The sequence below is a fragment of the Mustela erminea genome, chromosome 21 (genome assembly GCF_009829155.1).
Source record: "Mustela erminea isolate mMusErm1 chromosome 21, mMusErm1.Pri, whole genome shotgun sequence".
NCBI lineage: Eukaryota > Metazoa > Chordata > Mammalia > Carnivora > Mustelidae > Mustela > Mustela erminea.
The window spans coordinates 23743045-23768386 of record NC_045634.1 but is presented as its reverse complement, the minus strand read 5'-3'; the positions used below and the strand labels follow the sequence as shown (position 1 = coordinate 23768386).

Below are 25342 nucleotides of genomic sequence, written 5' to 3'. Positions count from 1 at the left end.
AAAGCTGTTATCATTATTTTGTTTGAGTTGGGCGCAGAGAAGGGGAGCCAGTATCAATCCGCGTCGAGTATTTTAAGTTGCTTTGGAAGATGTTACAGTGAAAGGAAGATTGTAGGTCACACGTAAGTCCCAGGGCACGGTCCCATGGGGATATTCTAGAAGAACCCCTTCGTTGCCCCCAGGTTTTAGTTCAGCGTTGAAGTGGCTGGGCTGGGGCGCCTGGCTGGCTCAGTGGGTGGAGCACGTGACTTTTAATCTCGGGTTGTGAGTTCGAGCCCCACGTTGGGTGCAGAGATGGCTTACAAATAAAATCTTTTGGGGATGCCAGGTGGCTCAGTCAGTTAAGCATCTGCCTTTGGCTCAGGTCCTGATCCCAGGGTGCTGGGATTAAGCCCCTTATTGGGCTCCCTGCACAGCAGGGACATATACTTGTACTCTCTCTTCTCAAATAAATAAATTAAATATTTTAAAAATATATAAAACAAAATCTTTTTGGAAAAAATAGAATAAAAATAAATAACATGAAATGCCTGGGGAGATGGGTTGGTGTCCATATAATGGGATATATGACCATAGTAACTTCATATACCTGAAAGCAATCTTTCAGTCTTGATTGGCGAACTTCTATTCATGCTTCAAGACCCAAATTGTATGGTTCTGTGAAGTCTTCTCAAATTCTCTCAGGCAGAGAGTGACTTTGTCCTTTGTTTGCACAGTGCACTGTTGTAATACTTTTCACCATTGCCTTTATTACATTGCACTACATCGTTGGTTTTTGGCTTCTGGTCCCACAGTAGACTGTGCAGCATAGAGAGCAGAGATGATAATGATTCTCCTTTTGTATTCTTTTCCCTTCCAAAGTTGCTCAGTTACTAAACTACAGCAGGCACTCAAATCCATTTTCTTTTCCTGCCTCACAGACTGGCTATATATCTCTCTAGGTCTGGTTTGCTTAGATCTACCTTCATCTGTGCTTATGAATTTGTGAGGTTAGTTGTTGAGCCCTTCCCATGGGCTGAAGTTCTGTCTAGGACATCTAAGGGTTTTAAGAACTATATGATGTAATCTTGCTGCTGTGTAGCCCTTAGCCTTTAAAGAGATTCAATAGACGAAAATATCGCACCATCAGGAACAAGAGTGGGGCATGTAATTATGGGAAAATCCATCCAAGTGGTCTAATGCCTGGTGGAGGTAGCTCCTGGTATGGACAGGAGGACGAGCAGCTGTGGGGTTGGCATCATTAGGAGGGAGTTCGCCGGAGGCACAGAAGATGGGGACGGTTGACCAGATGGAAGAAATGAGGGAGCGGGTTTCAGACTTGCAAAACAGCTGCCCGGGTGGGGCTGAGCTCCAAGGAGAGCAGCCAGCCAGGAGACCAGCCTGGAACTTCCCATCAGGTTTTGGAGTCTCTGGGCGTGAGGGCATTCCTGACTCACCGAGAAGCTGAGTGCTGCAACCAGAAGCTGGGAATGAGCCCAGTCTAATGGAGGTGAGGGATGGAGCATCAGTGCACAGGCCGGGGGTGGCCCCAGAAGCAGGATCGGGAGGAACAAAGTGGATGGATGCAGGGTCATGCGCACGGAGGGGATCTGGCCGCACAGGTACCAGCGCCCCGGGGAAGCCAGGGAATGCTGTAGATGGATGTGTCTTCCTGCTCCTTCTTTCGGGAACGGGTTCTGCTTCCTAAAATGCTTAAAGGCCCCACACCATTCCTGATGACTAAGAAAGGGCAGGAGGAGAGGAAAGGAGAAATAAATCTGAATGGAGGGAATTAAGGCAGCCGTGTGGCACTTGAAGACTTGGATGAAAACGGCCATTTGCTACCTGCTAGCACGGTGCCTTTGGGCCAGTTGCCTAACCTCCCTGGGATTACCTCAAGTGTGCGGAGGGTGGTGGTCAAGTTCATTGTAGATGTTTGTGTGCCAGTAGGAAGACGGGACATTAGGGTCGCCCTTCCCAGGTTCATGACAATCCAAGAGTAGACAAGGCTAGAACTCGTTCAGGGAACCTGGCAGTGAACCTGGGACCAAGAGCAGCTCTGGAGGCGGGGGCACCTCTGCCCACTCAGGAAGGTTCAGTGGTGGCTTCTCTGCCGTTTGCTCACCCAGTCCTTCTTGGACACCGACCGTAGGCCAGTGTGGGTGCTGGGGACACAGCCTGTCCACGCCTTGCTTGGTCTCTGCTCCTGAACTTACCCAGTTCTTTACGGATCAGTCACTATATTCTTCACATGCAAGTGACTGAAGGAAAGGGAAACTTCAGTGGCTCAGAGTGTAAACGAACCCCAGAGAGGCGGGCTGTGAGGGGAGGTGTGGCGAAAGCAGGGGGAGAATGAGCTGGCCTCAGGGTTGACTGATCAAGTTCACCAGAGCACACGCTGGGATTTAAAAATAGTTGCAAACAACCCCCCAAATAGATAGTGTTCACGTTGGACTAGTGGGAGGGATGCTGTTTGGGAATTAGGATTCCTTTTCTTCTTTTTATTTTTTAAAAGATTTATTTATTGATTGGGGGTGGGCACAGGCAAAGAATCTTTAGGCAGACCACGTTGAGCATGGAACCTGACACGGGGCTCAATCTCATGACCCTGAGATTGTGACCTGAGCTAAAACAAGAATCAGATGCTTAACCAACTGAGCCACCCAGGTAGCCCTCCTTTTCTTTCTTTCTTTGTTTTTTTTTTTAAGGTTTTGTTTATTTATTTATCACAGAGATAGAGAGAGTTCAGGCAGGCAGAGGCAAAGGGAAAAGCAGGCTCTCCGCGGAGCAAGGAGCCTGATGTGAGGCTCAATTCCAGAACGCTGGGATCACGACCTGAGCTGAAGGCAGCCGCTTAACCGACTGAGCCACCCAGGCGTCCCTCCTTTTTTCTTTTAATGTCTCTTGACTTTTCCAGTTTTATTGAGGTATTATTAACAAGTAAAGAATATTTAGGTCATACAATGTGATTTTTCTTAAAGGTATACAACGTGATGATTTAATATACTGTACGAAGGCATTTGTGAAATGATTACTGCAATCAAGTTAACACATCCATTGTTCACATAGTTACCATTTTTGTGTGTGTGGTAAGAACACTGATTTACTTTCTTAGAAAATTTCAAGTATACAGTATGGTATTATTAACTATAATCAGCTATTATTAACTATGTAACTGTAAAATTATTATTAACTCTATGTCAGTTATAAACAGTAGATTCCTAGACATATTCATCTTATAAATGAAAGTTCATAAACCGAACTATCATCTCTCTGTTTCCCCCACCCCAAGCCCCTGACAACCCCGTTCTGCTCTCTGGTTCTATGAGTTTGACTTTGCCACATTCCATATATAAGCCAACGCATTTGTCCTTCTGTGACTGGCTTACTTCACTTAGCATACTGTCCTCCTGGTTCATCCCTATTTTTGCAAATGACAGGATTTCCTTCTTTTTATGGCTGAATAATATTCCACTGTATATACAATAAAATAATATTCATATTACAATGAATGCAATAATAATAATGAATACAATAATATTCATATATACAATGGAATAATATTTCATTGTACATTTTCTCTATTGTACATTTTCTTTATCCATTTATCCTTTGAAGAGGATTCCTTTCTCCACCCCCAGACCTGCCACTTATTAACTACACGATAGCATTTATAATACTGCTAGGGCTTCATCTGTTAAATGGGTGTAACAGTCACCTCCCTTTCCAGCATATAAATGCTTTATGTGCTGGGTGATATTATTATTATAAAAATATCTGCAAATATTATAAAAATATCTGCAAGTATGTGCTCATCTGCACAAAGACGCACATGGGAAGGAAAACAATGACAAATATTGACAATCGATAATTCAACCTATTTGAATTCAGGATGTGTGGTTTCTATCTCAAGTTCCAGACTTGTTCTCCATCAGCTCATAGCTGGGACCACTGACTTCACGGACCCTGGCCCTCAATGCAGTTTCCTGAGCCAATGCTCAGACAGCAAGTAAAGAGTTTTAGCCACCCTCCACTTCCTTTAGGGTTTAGGGATCCTGACCCTGGGTTCCCATCTTGGTCCCAGCTGTGCTGGGGAGGAGGGGGTGTCTAGAGCCTCAGGAGAAGCCCAGAGCTCCATGACCACGGGACAGGGCTTCTGTGTGTTTCCCTTGAGAGCTGAAGTTCTGGACAGGGCATCTAAGATCCAAACTCAGGATCACTGAACGCCTGGATTTCTGGGCTGCTTCCTTCTCTCCAGATGGGAACCCGCTGCCACCTAGAACCTAAGTGAAGTTTGGGAACTGACCCTCTAGCAGCGTTCCAAAACATCTTCCCTCTCCTATTTCACATGGTGGGCTGAGCCTAGACCCTCTCTTCTACCCCCCTGCCACCGCGGCCCCCACGCCCGAGAGAAAGGCTGCAGGGGATGCTGAAGGCAATCGAGCCAAGGTGAAGGAAGAGCCACAGACATCTGTCAGGTTATCGGCAAGGCCTGCTCCTCCGAAGCCAGAGCACAAGCCTAGAAAGGCCCCTGCCAAGAAGGGAGAGAAGGGACCCAATGGGGAAAAGGGGCAAGCTGATGCTGCAGAGATGGGAAGAAGTCTGCCGAAAGTGGAGAAGCCCCAACACACCCGGAGCAGAAAGCTAAAGGAGCTGAGCACCCAAGAAAAGTGTGCATTTCTGGTAACTGTGGACTTCCGGTGGCTGTACACTGGAATGCTACTTTTTACCAAGTAAATTTGAAAAGTTACTTTTTACCAAGTTTTGTTATATATATTTTTTAAAAAAGGAACATATGAGTCTTGATCTCCAGGTTGTAAGTTCAAGCCCCACATTGGGTATAGAGAGTACTTAAAAATAAATTACTTAAAATAAAGAATTTTCCCAGCCCCGACCTAAGTGCTTGACACCCTCCCTGTGAGGTCGATGCTATTTTCCTCTTGACGGGTGAGGACACTGAGGCTCAAGAGGTCCACCCAGGATGGATGGACAGCTGGTGTGTGACAGAACTGGGATTCCGGCCAGAGCAGCCTCATCCCATGCCTGTCCTCACGACCCAGATGAAACAGGTGAGTGACCCACACAGGTGTGCAGACCGTGTGGACCGAGCAGAATCACAGCTGGCTTCCTGCAATGTATATGGGCAGTGGCATGTACTTTTGAAGTTTTATTAAATGTCCACGTTACATGTGGTTTCCTCTAGGAAACCCAGAGGATCCTTGTCCATTCTGTTCCATCTCCCCCAGGGCTTTGCCACCCAGACTGGAGAACGTTCTGCGAGGAACTATGGAAATACAAAGAGTAAGTGGACAGGGACGCCTGGGTGGCTCAGTGGGTTAAGCCGCTGCCTTCGGCTCAGGTCATGACCTCAGGGTCCTGGGATTGAGCCCCACATCGGGCTCTCTGCTCAGCAGGGAGCCTGCTTCCCTTCCTCTCTCTGCCTGCCTCTCTGCCTGCTTGTGATCTCTGTCCGTCAAATAATGAATAAAATGTTAAAAAAAAAAAAAGAGTAAGTGGACATAGCGTCGCCTTCAAAGGGTTTTGATACAGGAGATGAGTGGGGACGAAGCAGAGCAGTCGGAGGTTTTAAGCGCATTTTTGAGGGAGACGCAGGGATCAGGCAGCGTAGGGCTGGACAGAGCACGAGGCTGGGATGCAGAGGTGAGGAAGGAGAGGCTACGGGGGAGGGGTGGGGGAGGGAGGAAGAGAGCAAGGACAGGGAGAAGAGCGGTTGGCGACCCCCTGCAGAGCGCAGACGGAGCGGGTCAAGAGGCAGGACGATGACAGAGTGAGGACCGAAGGGGCAGCGTCTGGAGAGGGGACATGAGAAAGGCTGGGGACAAAGAGGGTGGCAGCTCTGGTGCAGGGTCCAGAGCCAGGAGCCAGGCGAAGAGTGGCTGCTCCCGTCTGTTCCCACCCCCACCTCCAGGCCCCAAGGGGCCCCCCACCTCCAGCCCATGGGCGGGAGTTGGTTGGGGGGTACGGCGGCGGCTCACGCCCCATCTTCTGTCTTCTGCTGCTTGGGATCCGCCTCACCCTCCTCTTCCGCGCGGGCCCTTCATCGTCATCTTCTTCCTCATCTTCTTCCCCTTCACCCTCCCCTCCTCTCCGGGGCTGGGAAGTGGACAGCTCAGCCATGCCAGACGGCGCTCCGGGAACGGGGGCAGGCGTGGTGGCCGTTTGTAAGGCTTCTCTCAGTGACGTGTATAAAAAGCTAGGAGGCCGAGAGAGGTGCTGGGAGGGATGAAGTGCTGGGTGTGAGGCTCCACAGCAATCTGGTGAATGGCTAGTCTTATATCCAGGTCTAGAAAAAAGAGTTCCTAAATGAAAAAGAAAGAAAGAAGGGGGGGTGGGGTGGGGCGGGGAAGCACTGATGCTCTGAACATGGGCCAATGGTTTAAAAACAAGAATGGGAGGCACTTGGGTGGTTTAGAGGGTTAAACCCTCTGCCTTCGACTCAGGTCATCATCCCAGAGTCCTGGGATCGAGCCCCACATGGGGCTCTCTGCTCAGTGGGGAGCCTGCTTCCCTCTCTCTCTCTGCCTGCCTCTCTGCCTACTTGTGATCTCTGTCTGTCAGATGAATAAATAAAATCTTAAAAAAAAAACAAAAACCAAGAATGGGATGCCTGTCTGGCTCAGTCAGCGGACCATGCGGCTCTTGATCTCAGGGTCATGAGTTCAAGTCCCATATTGGGAATAGAGCATTGTTTTTAAAAAATAAATTTGAAGGGGTGCCTGGGTGGCTCAGTGGGTTAAGCCGCTGCTTTCGGCTCAGGTCATGATCTCAGGGTCCTGGGATCAAGTCCCGCATCAGGCTCTCTGCTCAGCAGGGAGCCTGCTTCCTCCTCTCTCTCTCTCTCTGCCTGCCTCTCTGCCTACTTGTGATCTCTCTCTGTCAAATAAATAAATAAAATCTTTAAAAATAATAATAATAAATTTAAAAAGAAAGAAAAAAAAGAACAGTGTTTGAGTGTATCTGTGCCTGTCTGAGTGTGTCTGTGTCTGTGTATCTTCCTTGAAGACAAGACACTTGACCTAAAGCTCAGGAGGAGAGGCCAAGCCCAGAGAAGGGCATGAAAAAGGGCACAGCAGCAACAGGGGCCATGCAACAGGTGCCCCACAGTGGGCTGTGAGGTGGGGAGGTCAAGAGACAAGGCAGAAGCCAGCAGGGCTTAGGACTGAAGGCCCATGGACGTGGGCTGAAACCCTCAGGTTAATCCTGTAATGGAACGGGGTCCTGGGAAGCAGGGGAAAGACATGGTCCCGTTAGCCCGTTGGTGACACTGCTCTGGTGGCAGCCTGGAGACCAGAATGATGGGGGGTGGGGGTGATGGTGGGGTGCTGAGATTGGTCTTCACGGAGAACAACAGTCTAGGAGAGAGGCATGAGGGCTCGAATTCCAGCAGGGAGAGAGGAAGGAGAGAAGGCCCTACACCATCCTGGGATCCCAAACCCGGCAGACACTTCCAGCCTCCTCACAGCCTCCTCTCCACTCTTGGCAGCCTTTCCCCAGCAGCTCCCAGCCAGGAGGCCCATCCAGGCTTCCTAAAGGTTCTCCTTAAACACCTGGGAAGAGGGGGTGGGGGGAGGGGAAGAGGCCAAGTGAGGAAATTGGCAGAAGCCGCCCACTGCTGCTTCCCACCTCGAGGGTCTTTGTCTGACCGCTGCGCAGTTTCACTTGCTCTTTGCAGTTCACTCAGCCCAGTAACTGCGGTCAGCCCGACCCACACACACAGAAGCCTATGAGCAGTCAGGGTATGTTGTTAGGGGAACAGAGGTCCTCACTAGGTTACACAACACATACTCTTTCCTCTTCTTTTTTTAAAATTTTACTTTTAAGTAATCTCTACACCCAAGGTAGGGCCTGAACTCACAACGCCAAGATCAAGAATCGCACCCTCTAAGGACAGAGCCGGCCAGGTGCCCCACAACAACATTCCTTTTTCCTTCTAATGGAAACATGTTTCCTCCTCACTCTCCCACACCCCCTCCCCTGCGGGGCTCCAGGTTGTCCAGGTGAAGACCACGCGCCCAGTCAGTGAGGGGTTCCTGTTACCTCAGGAACAGGCTTCCACTGTGAGGGTTTCCTTACGAGAGCTTATTCTTTTCAACAAATACCCGCCAGATTAGATTCTCATTTAAATAGTATCTGCGGTGGGGAGAGGAGTCATTAAAACGTATTGAGATGGTTAGCAAACAGATCTGGGACTTTTCAGCTTTCTTTCTGGTGAAATCAAAACCAACGGGCATTTTTAAGCCCCTGATCTGCCAACGCATTGCACTAAAGAGTGGAGAACAGCCTAGTCCTGTCCTCCATGATGTAGATCCGCAGACCCAGGAGAGCACAGGGGACAGCAGCTGACTGTGTCCAAGTAAGTCAGGGGTGCTTGTGTCTGAACTGGGTTTTTAATTAAGTGGATATTTGACAGGCAAAGACAAGGGCATTTGAAGCTGAGGAGACTGTGACCAGTATGGCATGGAAGGGAATGGTGCTGGGGCTGGGGAGAAGTTAGGGGTGACTGGAGGCCTGTGTCCTTGGGGAGTGGTAGGGAGATGCAGCTGGTAAGGTGGCTTGAGGGCTGACTGCAAAGGCCCTGGGGCACCAGGCACTGGAGCCGGGCTGTACTTACAAGCAAAAGCAACCAGAAGTCATCGAATGTGTGCAGGCCTGATCGATTTCGTGTTTTAGGAAGGCAACCAGATGGACGAGAGAGAGAACATGGTAAAAATCAATCTGGAAGCATTAGAGGATCAAGACAAAGAACAATGCTTTAGGCAAAGGGACACGTCTAGAGATACTTAGGATATAGAGCTGTGCCGAGCTGGGTGCTGACGGTACAGGAAGGAGTCGTCTGATAGAAAGCTTGCTGGTTTGGGAAAATAGGTGCCTACCACGCACTGTGCCAGGATACCTGAGGAGAACCAACACTTTTATAAAGTGCCTTCTGGTATCCTCTCAAGCGAATCTAAGAATGGAATCGCCGAAAGATGCGGCAGAAGGCAGAAGGAAGAGCTAAAGGAGGGCATATATGAAGGGAGCTTTGTACTCTATGCCCAGATGGTTTTTCTAAGGTCTGCCATTGTGCCGTTGGTGCCAACCACTGTCTGGGGTATAACGCGGGACTCACTCCAGACGCCCACATGAGACATTTGTGGGAGACCCGTTGGATGAGAGCACACGAAGAATGAATGCAATGCTGGAAGGACGTTGAGGGGGACATCGAGCTCTCTAGGAAGCCAGCTGGAGCTTGGAGATCAGGAGACAGATGGGCTGGAAATCCAGGCTGCAAATAATTAGCATCCCGGAGCCACTTGAAGCTGGGGGCGCAGATGAAATCACCCAAGGTGGGCTCAAGACAGGAACCCAAGGAACATCCACATTCAGGGAGCAGCTGGGGAGGGGTGGCGGTGGAAATGAGGCATGAAGAGGACAAGGAATCTGCCATATGATGGACCAGGCAAGTAAAGCCCGTGAGGGGAAACTTGCACAGTGGGAACAAGGGGAACTGGACAGGAGGTGGTGTGCGGGCAGAAGCAATGCTGGGCACACCGGAGTCAGGCAGTTACATCTGGACTCCGGTGCCCCTGTGTGCTAACTGCTCTCAATCCAGACCCAGTGCTTGGCCCACAACTCATGGCTCCGAGGGAGGCCGCCACCTTGACATTTTGGGGCTTGGGCTTTTGGGATCAGAGGTAAAGAAAGAAGGGTCTTATAACTCCCCTTCCCTCATCTGTGGGCTAAGAGCTTTTGGAGCACCGAGCCAACGCCACTCTTTGTTTTGCACTGAGAAAAACCATCAGCGTAGATTCCATGTGGAGATATTTCTGAGCGTGGCTTTGATCTTGCAGTAGCAACATTCCAGGAGAAAAAGAAGAAAAAAAAAAGCTGAAGAATCTGCTGCTTCTTGACTGAGAGATTGGGTGTTGTGCCAGTTGATGAAAGTCCCAGGGCTCAGCAGGTCTGGGGAGAAAGCAGGGCCTTCCCTATCAGAAGAGCCGCACCACACATTCTCATCCGGCAAGCGGCTGCCATCTTCATGGCGAAGCACCTCTAATGGCTACCTTGTGTCAGCTGGAAATCTGACTCCACCAAAGGAATGAACGATACGTCACAGTGTCACTAAGAGTTTCTGCACTTATGTGCATATCCTGAGTGAATCACATCTGTTAGAATTCTATCCTGTGTGCCAACAGATTTTTTAATACATGTATGACGTTTTAAAATCAGCTCTGAAGATTTTAATGTGGGAATATGATGGCATGGGGTTGGAGAACTTAACCATGAGTTAACCATTCTTTCTACTTTTCATAATCACACTGCAACAATACAGATATTTGTATAAATATGTACATATCTTAGCATGCTTATTTCTTTGGTTAAATAAAAATCTCAATGGTCAGGAGGTTGATTTTAGAAGTTTTTAAACCATGAATGAAACAAGATAGGGTAGTTATTAGCCTGAGATAAATCCAAGAAAATTATAGTCCTTTTGGTGGATTTCTATGAAATAAAGAGGCATTTAACCCAGAATTTTTCTTTTTTGGAAATTAGTATTTTTAATTTGATTAATGATAGAAATTGACCATGTCCACATTTTGTCCTTTCCTCTTATCAATTCAGAAAATAGAATATATTCCCTCTGCTGTTGCTCCCTTTACCCCACATCTTCTTAATCTCATTAAGGCAGAATTGCTAAATAATAATAGTTGATGATAGTTTCTGATGAGAATTGGATCATTATAGAGATTGAGGAACATCCAACACTCATGATCAAAGAAGGAGGCTACGTATATGAGGAAATCTGTGAAGTCTCATTTTGACAATTTTATTTTGACAACTTATTTCCCTTGTTAAAAATTTTTTTTCTTCTGGCCTGAACTTGAACCATTAAGGGCATTTTTGTTCTGGATGTTTTTGGTTCTCATTTATTTATTTACTAGTGCCTAAGGACTGCAATCATGCCACTGACTCTTACCGCTGTCTGCCATAGACGTAGGACTCTCACTCCAGAACCCCACACCTGTGCCATTTCTGGGTTAGATTCTTGGGGACTGCACTGGACCTTGGGCTATCCAAGTGGGCTCTCGAGGGCAGGGATCTCAGATCCCGAAGAGGGATAATGGGAGAATCCTGTCTGGTTAGATTCTCCAGTCTCTCAGACCTGTACTAGAAATATGTTTTGAGAGTCTTCTAGTTGAAATTGTCTGTTATATGTGGTGAGAACAATGTCACCTATTCTTTTATTTGTCATGGTTCCCAAGAATCATGGAGATGTTTTTCAGACCAAAATATTGGGGAACTTATTGCCTTAAACTTTCCAGTCAGAGATGAAGGAGCTAAACATATGGCAAAAGCACATTGTTAGTAAAACCATTCTTTGTTATTTCCTAAGACTCAAGTGATTCTGAGTTAGAAGAGTAAACGCACACACAGTCCAGTAGAGCTTGGTGCTGGAATGTTCTAGAATATTCTGATCCAGTGGTGTCTGTTACAATATGAAAACCTGAAAGATGGATGTAGCTGCAACTTCATGTGGTGAAACAACGTGGGTATTTGAGAAATGTAATACTATGAATTATAACATAACTTCCATGTATTATATTAGCCCTTCCGTTATTCCAGGTTCTCTATTTCCTGCTTTGCATATGTGCCCTCAAAGTCAAATCCGGGGATCAATCACAGTAGTTGTCAGCTACCTCTCAGGGTCAGCACATCTGCTTCTCCTCACTTTCTTGCTTGCTACCTTCATTTCTATTTTATTCATCTTGATGCATACACATTCTTTATCTTGGCCCACTTCAAATTTCTTTTGGGAAGAGGCAGCATTCTGCAAACAGTTTTGGGACAATTTGTTTCTAAAGAGTAATTAATTGTGAAGGCTTTAGTTGGTCTTCAGTTCTAACGAAATCAGTGTCTTCCTGGAAGGAAGACAACAGGCATTCTTGTTGAATTATTCTGCTAATGCTTGCTTTGTAAACACTGGTACTTTATGCAAACAAAATCGGAAAGTCTTGATGTGGGCCCTATAGGGGCAAAGGGCTTCCTTCTAAGTATCCTCGGGTAGGGCTTCCTGAGGGAGTCATTTCCACACCCTCAAGGATCACAAGGGACACCGTGGGCTGGGTTGTCTCTTGGAATGAAGTCTAACTTACTCTCCTTTTCGATAGAAATAGTGGGTGTTCGTATATGCATAATCTTTACTCTTGTAATTTATGAACAGTTTGTGGGGATATAGTATGTGTGTGATCATTTCTTTACGCTGTTTCATCTCTCCCTGAGGAGCCTTCCATAATTACTGCAAGATACTTTTGCACAATGACCCAACTGAAATATAAAACTGTTCAAAAAGAATTTGGGTTTTCCGAGAGATGGAGAGTTGCCCATTGACAAGGATGGTGGCCTTTGGCGAGCTGGTTGTATGGAAGCTGTCAGAAACCCGGGAGGGATAATGAACACCTTTACTTAAGTTAGGGCAGCAAAAGCCACCTCCCGCTGGCTGCTCACGGGCTTCACCAAAGCTGTGTTAAGCAGGGGTGGCTGCTGCCTCTGGAGCAGGCACACTGCCTTTGGGAGAGGCTTATGGGAAGGTAGGGAGGAGACATCAGGCTGGGTCGCCGCTCAGAAATCAGAGTTGTGGACTCAAAGATCCTCTCATGAATTTCCAGATGACTTCAATACACAACAGAAAGACACAACAGAGCAAATGGTCCTGAGAGTCTGAAGGGGAAGGCAGCTCAGTTCAAAGTCACGAAATGAGGGCTTTGTTATTAAGAGAGTCCCAATCTGGTAAGGCTCTCAGGTGAACCCAGTAGTCCAGACTTGATGTTTTTGTGTTTTATTGTTTGTTCTGGTGAGGCACTATTTTCACCCAGCAAGGGTAAGAGTCGGTGGAAAGGATGGACCTTAAGGCGATGGAAAGATTTTTATGTCCTATTTTCTACCTGTACTACCTGGAAAATGCTTCCCATTGTAACGTCAAGTAGTACAAAATAAATCCGAGTGGTCTTGTGTATTTTTACACTGGGGCCTTAGTTTTGCAGGAAAAAAAAAAATGGGTAGAACATTAGTAGAAAATATAATAAAATGGTACCAGTGGTTGTCTCATTATGTGGGGTTGTAACTGTTTCCTTTTGTTTTTCTTTTTTCTAAACTTCACGTACTAAATGAGAAATATTTATAATGAAACTGAAAGCTGGAAATAAAAATCCTAGCCTTATTTTGCAATTTATGCCACATATTTTTGTCCAGAAAATCCTATCAAATGTAATTAATAGTCTTCAACCTTGGGGTTGAAGACCTACATCATCTGGGAACTTTTAGATTTTTCAGGGACCGTGAAGTCTGGCCTGCAGAGCTAATGTTTGCCAAGGCTGAGGACCACTGAGCTGATGGTTGCCACAGACTTCCTCGTTAATCTGGATCTAACCCTCCTGTGAGGTCCATGACAAACAGCTCTAGAAGAGAATCACTGAAGCTGAAGGGAGTGTCGGCAGCTGCCCATGGTCATGAGTGGCGGATAACAGAGTGTGGTCTCCTGGGGGCATCCATCTGAACTGGAGGTCCCCCCCAAGGTTTCCATGTCACTTATTAGCTTAATGGGAACCGGAAAATAGTCAAAGGTAATTCTTAATGCAATATTCATCCAAATTCATTTTTCAAAAAAGAAGTGCCGATTTCCTAACACTCTCAGAAATGGGAGAGGATTTGTGAAATAAAATACATATGGGACACTAGAGGTTGGAGCTCACCTAGTCCAGTGATTGATATTAATGAATAGATCATTCATGACAACCTGTCTTCATCTTAAAGATTTTACTTGTTTGAGACAATGAGACACAAGCAGGGGGAGCAACAGAAGGAGACAGAGAAGCAGGCTCCTTGCTGGGCACAGACCTTGACTCCGGGCTCAATTCCAGGACCCCAGGATCATAACCTGAGCCAAAGACTTAACCAACTGAACCATCCAGGCGACCCAACCATGACAATTTTTTAGCTAAATATTCAGGAAGGCATCTTTTTAGCTAAATGTGTGTGTGTGCGGGGGGGTGCTGGGGGTGGAGTGGATGGTGGGGTGACAGTGGTAGTGATGGTGGCCAGGATCTGAAACTATAATATGGGGAGTGACACAAAGTCCTTAAGGCTTGGACTGCAAGCCTTAAGAGATGTAAATCAACAAATGGAGATTTTGATCTAAAAGTAAGATCAGGGGCACCTGGGTGGCTCAGTCATTTAAGCATCTGCCTTAACCTCCTCAGGTCATGATCCCAGGGTCCCAGGATTGAGCCCTGCCCTGCATCGGGCTCCCTGCTCAGCGGGGAGCCTGCTTCTCCCTCTCCTGTTCCCCTGCTTGTGCTCTTTTTCTGTCAATTAAATAAATTAAATCTTAAAAAAAAAAAAAAGGTAAGATCATTGTCTATGTAAAGACTTCTCTCTTAATTATCGTCTCCATAGGAGAAGAGCATATTTTCAGATTCTAGAGGCTATCTATCATAAATGAAAATTTCCCGAAATCCAGGTGTCCAGACAAGCAAATTCATTTTCAATTGAGTGAATAGGAGACACAGATAGGGTGTCCCTCAGCTACTGCTCCCCTTCCCAGGAGTTGCCCGCGGTCAGGCCCAGCAGCTGCAGTCACACTTGCCTTCCTGGCTACGTTTGAGGAGACTACCAGTGGGTGGAGCAGAGTCTCGATCCTGAGAGCTTGGAATTCGGACTGAGCGGCTAGGAAGTCATTCCTGCAGGTCAGTGAACAGAGGACACCAGGCAGCGAGGGGAACCGTGTGGGTCACGTGCACACATAAGCAGTGAGTGCCGGTTTGCTGAGATCATCGGAGTGGACAATGTGAGGGAACTCGACTGCCAGCTTCTTGGTCCAGTCCTCTGCGGGTCCCGGCTCTGCTTGATGTCCTTGGATTCCATTAGCCATCTCAAGAGCCTTCCATAAGGGCCTTTATGCTTCAACTAGTTTGAAGTGGTGTCTTTACCAAAGGGCCTTGACTAGAAAAAATGGTAACCAAAGCGAACTGCCTAACCTGGCCAGTAATGAACACTGAGAAAGAAACGTAAATGGAAGCAACATTAAGGATGTATTAGTCATTTCTCTCTGCTGAAAATTTTAGAGCAATCATTCTTAGCTTTTTGGGGTTGTATCAGTAGAATTCTTTAAGAAGTGGATGGAAGTTATAGACCTTCTCTTTAAGGGAAAAAAACACATTTTGCATATAATCCATGTCCACAGGATAAATACTATTAAGTAATCAGTGTTTTGATTTGAGCCTTAATAAATGGGCACATATACCTGTCATTCTCATTGTGTCACCCACTTAGGTTATAAGCTTCTTTGTAAAGGAGGAAACCAGTTTTCTCTGTAAATTTTAGTTCCTTTAACCTCATGGCTCAATCAGAATTACTCAATGAAGTTATAATCTGTTAAATTATGGGTATGTATGGTATCATAATACTTTTTTATAATATTAAAATACTTTTTGAATGCAAATCATGACCTGTGCCCCAAACATAAATGTCTTATCAAGGAGGATTGAGAGTACTTCACATTGACGTGGAATGCCCTCTTACGAGGCCAATATTTTCTTCTCTCTTTTGAACTTGTAATTTATCGAAGGGCCCAAGAAGCTACACGTCAGCCTGTATTTGAATTTAGTCTCTACTACTTGCCACATAACCCTGGTCAAGTTCTCTAGTCTTTTGAGACTGAATTTCTTCATTGGCAAATGAGGTCAACAATGGTATAGAATCATAAGGTTTTTGTGAGGATTTAGTCAGATATTCCATTTAAAGCACTTGCCAAAATGCCTAGCACAGGATAACAAATATTAATTTATTATCTAGATGAACTGACATAGAAATTTAGTCACAATATACTGTGAACTTGCTTCTCTTGAAAGGCCTTGTCTCCTGACTTGTCCTGCATCTTACACTAATACAGTAAGGGCCAGGACGCATTCAGGGTCAAGGGCCACTCAAGGCTTTCTTCCTTTGTGAAATTCCCTCCCTCTCTTAGGCAGAATGAGCGACCTCTTCAGGCTTCCCTGGGTATTCCTCCTCCCTGAGCTGGAATCCACTGTATAATTGGGCTCCATCTCCAGACTCGGAGACAGGGACCGAATTATTCTCCTCCTCTGCATCCCATAAGATAATTTGTGAATAAATACATGAGTAAAGATGCACAGAGCCAACAGTGAAGGAGATTCCTGCCCTTCCCCTCTCATTGATCAGATCCTGAGGGAGAGCCGAAGTGAAGAGGTTGGTATGAGAAGGATAAGGAACCTACAAACAGGGAAAGACTGACAGTTCTGTAGCCATGGTAACAAGGAGCCACCAACAATTGGTTTTAAGTCTCTTCAATCTATCCGTGACAACTAGCCGAAGTGAACACGCTTTTGCAAACCAACCAGTGTTGGCTCTTGCTTATGAAAATCAGCCAATAAATTAGGACAGACCCACGCCAGTAAAAACACCCGAGTACCAGCCAATCCATAGGTCTCACCCGAGCAGCCATGCTTCCACAGATGATGTCAAGTTACTCACACTTCTGAAAGTCCATCAATCCCATGAATTCCACACTTCTCAAAAACCCTACATGAGATCAGCAACCTGCTCTGTTCCTGGAGACCAGGCTTGGCAAGCACTGTTCTCCCTGACTAGAATCAGCCACGAGTTCAGTTTTGTTCTTTTATTTCAGATACTGGGAAATAGTCTCATCAGCCTTTCCCAATTCTGATGTAGACAATTTTTGTATTTAGATAAGTTTCATGTAACGTAATTCACAATCTTGTACATTTTACCGTATACAACTCAGTGATTTTAAGCATGGTCACACTGCTGTGCAACCATCGTCCTTGTTCAATTCCAGAATATTTCCTTTATCCTAAAAGGAAACTTTGTACTTCCCAATTGCCCGTCTCTTGACCACCTGCCAACCACCAGTCTACTTTCCATCTCTGGATGGAGATGTTCTTGATACATCAGATGAATGGAATTATACAGCCTTTTGGGTCTGGCTTCCTTGTTGACATGTTTCAACCTTCCTCCATGTTGGAAGTGGATCCATACTTCACTCCTTTTCATGGCCAAATAATAGACCACTGTATGGACAGAACACATAATTTTTAAATCCATCCTTCTGTAAATGGATACTTGGGTTGTTTCTACCTTTTGGTTATTGTGAATAATGCTGCTATGAACATTGGTGTACAAATATCTGTTTGTGAGCACCTGTTTTCAACTGGTTGACAGTTTTTTTTTTTTCAGGACTTTGACTGTATCACCTAGGGGTGCCTCACTGGCTGGGTCAGAGGAACATGCAACTCTCGCTCTCAGAGTTGTGAGTTTGTGCCCCACACTGGGTGTGGGGATTACTTTAAGATAAAATCTGGAAAATAATAAACAAATAAACCACCCTACTGCCTTCTAGCCTCCATGATTTTTTTTTTATTACTCAAAAATAAAATAAAAAAGTTAAAAATAACTTCATTTTTAAAAATTTCGTTTTCTCACTCTGTGCTGTGCCTTCAACATTTTCATGATTTCCTGGTCCTCAGTAAGAAACGCACACTCGATCCTGCCATGAACAAACTTAGCACACATGGAGCCACCACTGGTCCTGCTGACATGTTTTTTCATTTTAGACAATTTCATAAGAAGGGTAGGTCTCACGGCACGAACTCCTCGAACTGGCCTGGGCACACGCCACATACGGATTTTGGCGCTTTCCCAACCCTCTTGGTACAAAGTGAAATTATTCTACCACCAGCGGTTCAGGACAGCCTAGTTTTGCTAGAAGCTGTATCACAGGACAGTCTACAGTAGTATGTTAGGTGCTGGACTGTTCCGGATGCCTATGGATTTCACCCCCAGAAGGGGAAAAAGCTCCATGATTTCCGATGAAAAATCAGCCAGTAAGTTTACCGAGGACCCATTTGCTGTGATGAGTTGCTTATCCAGAACAGGCAAATCCAGATTCCGAGAGCAGATTGGTGGCTGCCAGGGTTAGGAGGAAGAAGGAATGAGAAATAGTGCTCATGGGCGTGGGGTTTTCTCTTTGGAGTGATGAAAACGTTAAAAAGGAAATTAGTAATGATGATTGCATAGCTATGAATATAGTAAGATCTCTAAAATTGTCAACTTTGAAAGGATAAATTATGTCTTGAGCTGCTATAGAAAAATCTAAATTGGATGTCTCAAAGGCATCTCAGAATCAGTGTGCCCAACATCAAATCCTTGTTCTTTCATACCAAACCCTGTCTTCTTCCTGCGCTCTCTAGAGCTCAGAGTGGACCACCACCCACCTACTTCCACAATAGAAACTCTGGGTCATGCTTGCCACCTTGTTACTCCATTCCCCCAATATTTAGTCCATCCCTGAATCCTATCAATTTTACCTCCTAAATGGCTCTTTAATTTTCCCATCTGCCCCATCTTTAACGGTCCACCCCAGCCAGCCTCTCTCGTTGACAACCCCTCTCGTCCGGCTTCCTCACTTACGATCTCTCGCCCCTCTTCAAGTTGCCATCCCCGCAGCGCTGGCAGCACTGGACTGCTCAGCAGATAGACCAGGCACTTACCAACCCCATCAGCAAAGCAGGCCGCTTACAAATTGAGGCAAACTTCTTGGAAATTTTTGATATTTTCTATCAGTTAGGATACAGCATTTCTCTAAGTAACAGAAAAACCAGCTCAGACTTCCTGAGATAGTGGGAAAATGTATTATCTCATCTATCAAGCCCGGAGTAAGGCAGGCTCCACGGTTAAGCTCAGTCATGTCTTGAAGCACCTACACTTTTCCCTACTGCCATTCTGCTGCCTCCCCTCATGGTGGTAGGGGGCTGCCAGCATCAAATAGGAAGCACAGTTCCCCTATTCACATCCAGTGATGGAAGGAAAAGCTCCCTCAAGGATAAGTTCTTCCCATAGCTTGTATTAGGCAAATTTAACTTATAGGCATACCTGTGGACCAGGGAAAGGCCAAACACTCACTCATGAAGGTCTGGACTGATTAAGGCATGGACTGATTAAGGTCTACCTGTGGACTGGATGGACAGCTGAATAAAATTTGAGAATCTGCTGAGGAGGAGGAAGACAGGAATGGGCACTTAGCCTTTATCCAGTAATATGGCTCTTCTTTTAGGCAAGACTTGAAACATAGGGAAAGGGTCCTAATACATTGCAGAAGGAGGAAGCTAACGTTAGGAAAATACCATTTACGGCATGAGGTTTCCCCCTTCATATTTCAATATTCAAAACTCAGATGCATTTTCTGTCATCTGGCACAAACAGAATTTAACAATTTATCCAGAATTCAGTAAAGAGCTTCCCAATTTTTCTTACTGCATTACGATAGTTAAATATAAAGATTATCATACAGGATCAAGAATGGGTCCTTCTTTTTCAAACATTTCCTTTTTGGGCTCTATACATTTATGCAATATATACCACACATCTACAATTGTGCCAGTGAGCCGTAAGTAAAAAGAAAACACATTTTAGGCACAGTTTGGGATAAGCTGAAAGACCTGAAACCGTTCTTTCAGTTAACAGGCCTAGGTATATTATAGGTTAATTGAATTCTAAAAATCTGCTGTATTAAAAATCAAGTGCATCTAACCCAGATATAAGGGCTTCTCTGTGTCATCTTCATAAAAATGAGGTTATTATTTGACAGTATACATAAGTAACTAGCAAGCACTGAGTGTGTTATTCCCCTACCCATGTATGGTTGGCCCCTCATGGAAGTCTATGGTAGAAGCTCTCTTCCTTCCGTAGCAGGATCTGTAGCTGGTCAGTTAAAGAGAAAAGTCAGTGAAAGTGGGGAATCACAAAATTGTAATAAATATCCTGAAAATGTTATTTTTAATTAAAAACACACATGTTGGGCGCCTGGGTGGTTCAGTGGATTAAGCCACTGCCTTCGGCTCAGGTCATGATCTCAGGGTCCTGGGATCGAGTCCCGCATCGGGCTCTCTGCTCAGCAGGGAGCCTCCTTCCTCCTCTCTCTCTGCCTGTCTCTCTGCCTACTTGTGATCTCTCTCTGTCAAAGAAATAAAATCTTTAAAATAAATAAATAAATAAAAACACACATGTCTATTCATCCATCATTCCTTTGTTATTGGGCTGAAAGGCCTTTTCTTGGAGTAGAGTCTATGGATGGGGGCAAAAGGGAAGAGACGCATTAACACGAGCAAGTGGTGCCACCAGTTGTAGTTTTGGTGGAGTGAGGACTCAAGCACCTGTGGAGAAGAATGAGGGCAGAATTCTGCTAGGTTTTGACAGCCCTTTCCTCCATCCCAACCTATACATTTGTTTCGCCCAGACCTAATTCCACAGCATTTTTTCTTAAGACACGATAAAGACCTATCTTTAGAGATAGGTCCTGATATCAGATTGGTCTTTATCAGGTCTTGCCAAGCAGTCAACTTATTTTCACAGAGATCACAACTCTCTTCACACTCCTACTTGTCTGCTTTGGGTGATATTTAATTAAGTGATGTAGTTACTAAGTACAACTTGCATAAACAAGTTTGGGAACAAATGACTGACTTTTGGAAAGCATACAACTCAGAAGAAGTGATTAGCCCATCAGGGACTAGCCTACTTACTAATTGTAAAAATTGCATAGGCCTTCAGCATTAGGGATGTTTTTCACACAGGACAGAGACTAGTTCAAAGGTCTGAGCCACAGGAAGGCAGAGCTGGTTTTAGAAACAGAAAATCTGAATTCAGAAACGGCACTTAAATTTATATGAAGTTATGAAACTCTTCTGAGAGGAATGCTAACAAATAGGATTTGAGCGACCTTTCATTATGGAGTTTCTAGTAGGGCCAGTGATGCTTCCTTCTCTGGCGGAGGCCGTAATGCCTGATCTTCCTGTTGGATGTTGTTAGGGTCACTGCGTCTACTCTTGGTGAACGCTCTAAAATATTAAAATATCTTTCTCTTTGAAGAAGGCAGAAAAGGAACTGCTTCTAGTTTATGTTTAAGAAAATACTTTTGGCTTTCAGCTCAGAGGAGGTGAAGGTGCAACTGTCTTTGGATGTCCCCAGTCCGGGTTCATCCAACATCAGCTGCCTCCACCATGCCACCTAAATTTGACCCCAACGAAATCAAAGTTGCATATGTGAGGCACACCAGTGGGGAAGTTGAGGCCATGTCCGCCCTGGCATAATCAGCCCCCCTGGGTCTTTCTCCAAAAAAGGTTGGTGACGACATCACCCATCATTACAGTGAAACTGACATGCAGAGCAGACAAGCCTGGATTGAAGTGGTACCTTCTGCCTTTGCCCTGAGGATCAAAGCCCTCAAGGGACCACCAAGAGACAGAAAGAAGCATAAAAAACATTACTCGCCATGGAAATAGCACTTGGGATGTGATTGTCGACACTGCCCAACAGATACAGCACCGATCTTGAGCCAGAGAATTCTCTGGAACCACCCAGTCTGTGGGCTGCAATGCTAATGGCGCCACCCTCATGATATCACAGATGACATCAACAGCGGTGCAGTGGAATGTCCAGCTCGTTAACAACCAGAAAGGAAAATATTTCAATAAAGAATCATTTGACAACCAAAAAAGAAAAAAAATATACTGAAGTCTAAAGTAGCCTTAATGTGAGTCAGATTACTAAGGATAATAAAATTCTCCAAGAGAACCCATTTGCTAATCAAGAGGGGGAGAAACGATCCTGTTTCCTGGTGCCCTCTTGTGATAAAAGAGCATGTCTACAGTGGGGATTATAAAGCTTTAAGATTCAAGTATCTGAAAGAGGTCATCTCCCTTCATTAATGCTTGGGCTGCACACTAAGAGATAGCCACCAAAAGGATGTGCTTGAGTGGGCCACAGGGTTAGAAGTATTTCCTCTCCACCTCATAAATTATCTAAAATGAAATTACATTACTTTTACAAGTAAAAACAACAAAAACACCACCATCATTTACCACCAGTTAGTTAATAAGCAGAACCACTTCAAAGTTTTGAACAGAACAACCTATAGCCCTAACATGAGGACCATCTTTTAGTAATTTTTTTTTTTAGGATTTTATTTTTAAGTAGTCTCTGCACCCAACGTGGGGCTCGAACTCACAACCCAGAGATCAAGAGTCACACACTCTACCAAGTGAGCCAGCCAGGCATCCCCCTCTTCTAGTAATTCTTATTTAATTCAGGGGGAAGACCAGTAATTCTGTTTAAGTTTTCCTATTGTTTTGCCTCACACTGTGTAAGAACTTTTTTGAAAAAAGATTTTGTTTATTTATTTGACAGAGAGAGAGAGAGAGACAGTGAGAGGGAATACAAGCAAGGGGAGAGGGAGAGGGAGAAGCAGGCTACCCGAGGAGCAGGGAGCCAGATGCGGGGCTCGATCCCCGGAACCTGAGCCGAAGGCAGACATTTAGCGACTGAGTCACCCAGGCACACCAAGAACTTTAAAAATAACAAAGACTAATAAGTAAGGCAAATACTCAGCTGTTTTCCTAACTAGCATTTAGGAAGCCCACTGTATTATAGAGTCTCTAAAAGGCAATGCCAAATGGGGTTAAGATCATGAACTCTGGAGCCAAATGCCATTTACTTGCCAGTGACCTTAGGACAGTTACTTAGCCTGTCTGTGCCTCAATTTCCATATCTGTAAAATAATAATATTACTTACCTGACTATTCAGAGAATTAAGTGACTTCATGTGTAATCAGTTATGTGTAAACTGCTTTTAACAGTGCCTGACACGTAGTAGGTTCTATATACATTTAATAAACAAACGCAAATTTTTAAAGTATCAGTGAGTTTACTAAGTATGTATTAAAAATGGTTTTTCTGGAGGCACCTGGATGGCTCAGTTGGTAGAGTGTATGACTCTTGATCTCTGGGTTAAGTTCGAGCCCCATGTTGGGTGTAGGATCAATTAAAAAATTTTAAAAAGAATAGTTTTTGTATTATTTTCAACACTCTTTTATTCAACATTCTTACCCTTTAGGATTGTTATTAACAAAAGCTTCTACTTAGCCTAGAGAAGTTAAATGTATGCTTGATGAGATATTTATTTAGGGACAAGTAATCTAAATTTCTAAGAAGATGGTGTTTAGAGAAGGTTATGACTAAGACCTCTGATAATGTCATGTGCTATGCCCATTAATGAGGAGAAGTTCTTCTAGAGCCCATTTTCCCCAATGTGGAGGCCCTTGAGAGATACTGACTGTGCATTAGCAAGGAACCCAGGCAGAACCCAGAATGTATGTGTGTGTGGTTTTAGAATATTAACCTGAATTCTTGGATGCTCCTCCCTTGAGTGTAGGATAGACTTAGTGACTTGTTTCTAAGAAATCAAATGAGGGGCGCCTTGGTGGCTCAGTCAGTTAAGCGTCTGCCTTCAGTTCAGGTCATAATCTCAGGGTCTTGGGACCATAATCTCAGGGTCAGAGCCATATAGGGCTCCCTGCTCAGCGGGGAGTCCACTTGTCTCTCTCCTTCTGTCCTTCCCCAACGATTGTACGTGCTCTCTCTCAAATAAATAAAATCTTAAAAAATAAATAAGTAAAATGAAGTGGGAGTGATGGTGACAGCCTTGGAGACAAGGTCCTTCCCCGCTTGGATCTGAAGGAAGCTGAAAGAAGTCGACTGCCAGGTCATAAGGATACCCAACAGCCCAGTGGAGGCTCTCACGGTAAGGAATGGAGGCATCCTGCCAACAGCCCTGTGAGGCGGTCATCTTGTAAGGGGACCAGCCAGCCCCAGTCAAGTCTTCAGATGATTGCACTGACTGACTGCTTGAGAAAAACATGAGGCACACAGAGCCAGAACCGCCAGTTAAGCCACTCCTAGATTTGACCTGTGGAGACCATGTAAGATAATAAATGTTCACTGCAATAAGCTGCTACATTTTGGGGGTAATTTTCTACACAGGACAGATAACCATTACAGTGTGTGCTCGTGGATGAGTAAAATAGCAGTATGAAGTACCCTTTCTATACTTCTATATTGATACCTTCTATATTGATACCGCCCGACCAGTGAAAACCTATGCGCTTGACCCAAGAGCTATCGCCACCTTGCAGTTAGATGCTGTGATAAAATGGTTTCTTTCTTCTCCCTGCCCAGTTGCTACTTCTTACATCCCAAGCATGTCAGGGTTTGTCCTACCCCTTAGTATAACTGTCCAGAGTGTCTGTGATGAAGTTTGAGCACAGTCTCAGCGAGGCAGAGACTGTTAGTATGACAAGGCAGTAGCCTGGCTATGGAGAAGCCCCAAAGAATGAAGCTTGCACAATACACTGTCTGGGCTTTGGTCGTCCTAAAGGATCAGGAACTCTGTTTTTCAGAATGTTCAGAAATTTATAGACTAAACTGACAGACTGGGGGGGCCATACCATACAAATTAAATTCACACGAGACTAATGTATAAACCAGGAAGCTTCTCTGAATCTCCTATGTGTTGAAATGGAATTCCGGTGCTCTCAATCAGAGTTCCTCCTTTTCAGGAGTGATAGCTTGGAGGTCATGTGAGCAAATCAGAAGGTGGTTCAGTTAAGGTTGCAATTAGAACGCAAAGTGAAGAGTCTCAAGGTATGCTCTTCCCAAGCCACAGCAAGTCTTGATAAACTGGTACTACCTGATGAAGAGAACACTTCTGGCCACTAAACTGCTCACATGTCTTGGATTTAGTACCTCCCTTCCATGGATAACACTGTACATACGCTGTCATATTTTGTTTTTCCAAGCTCTTGGCAAATTGACTATTTCTGTTCACATTTTCTTTCCTCAGCGAGTTAGTATTATTTAAAAACCACAGTGTACCTAGGAAACACTGGGGCTCACTTCACCACTTGCTGACTTAATTAGTTTAAGTCTCTGGGGGTATCTTATTACCATGTCCTTGGAGGTGTCTCACTATTGTCCTCACACATTACCTGTATAGTTTGGAACAGAGGACATTTATTAGGATATCAGTGCTTGTACAGAGATAATATTTTAGAACTGGCATAGCTTCTGAAAAGCAGTTTTGTAATTTCTGATCTTTTATCTAGAAAACTTCCATGATCAACAAAATCTGAAGTTGAGATCACCAGGGGCTGAAAAATGAATAAATAGCAGTTATCAAAAACAGGGCATTTACGTGGTATTATCCTTTTTTCAATCCACTATATGTGGTAGTACAGTTTTCTAACTTGAGTCATGACTATTCTTACCAAAACTGAATCATTCAAATTTGGAACAAAGGCTAATTTGTACCTGTCAGTTTCAGAACTTCAAAAATTGCTTTTACTATATAATTAAACATTTAATTTTAAGAGAAAATATCTTAGTACTCAGAGTCTTAGTATTAATCAACAGCTATTGATTAAGTATGTTCCAT

The 25342-nt window shown here is 44.8% G+C and overlaps 1 pseudogene; it reads right to left on the bottom strand.

Moving 5' to 3' along the window:
• Positions 1-17415: 17415 nt before the first annotated feature.
• On the bottom strand, positions 17416-18815 carry LOC116582052 (annotated as a pseudogene).
• Positions 18816-25342: the final 6527 nt, after the last annotated feature.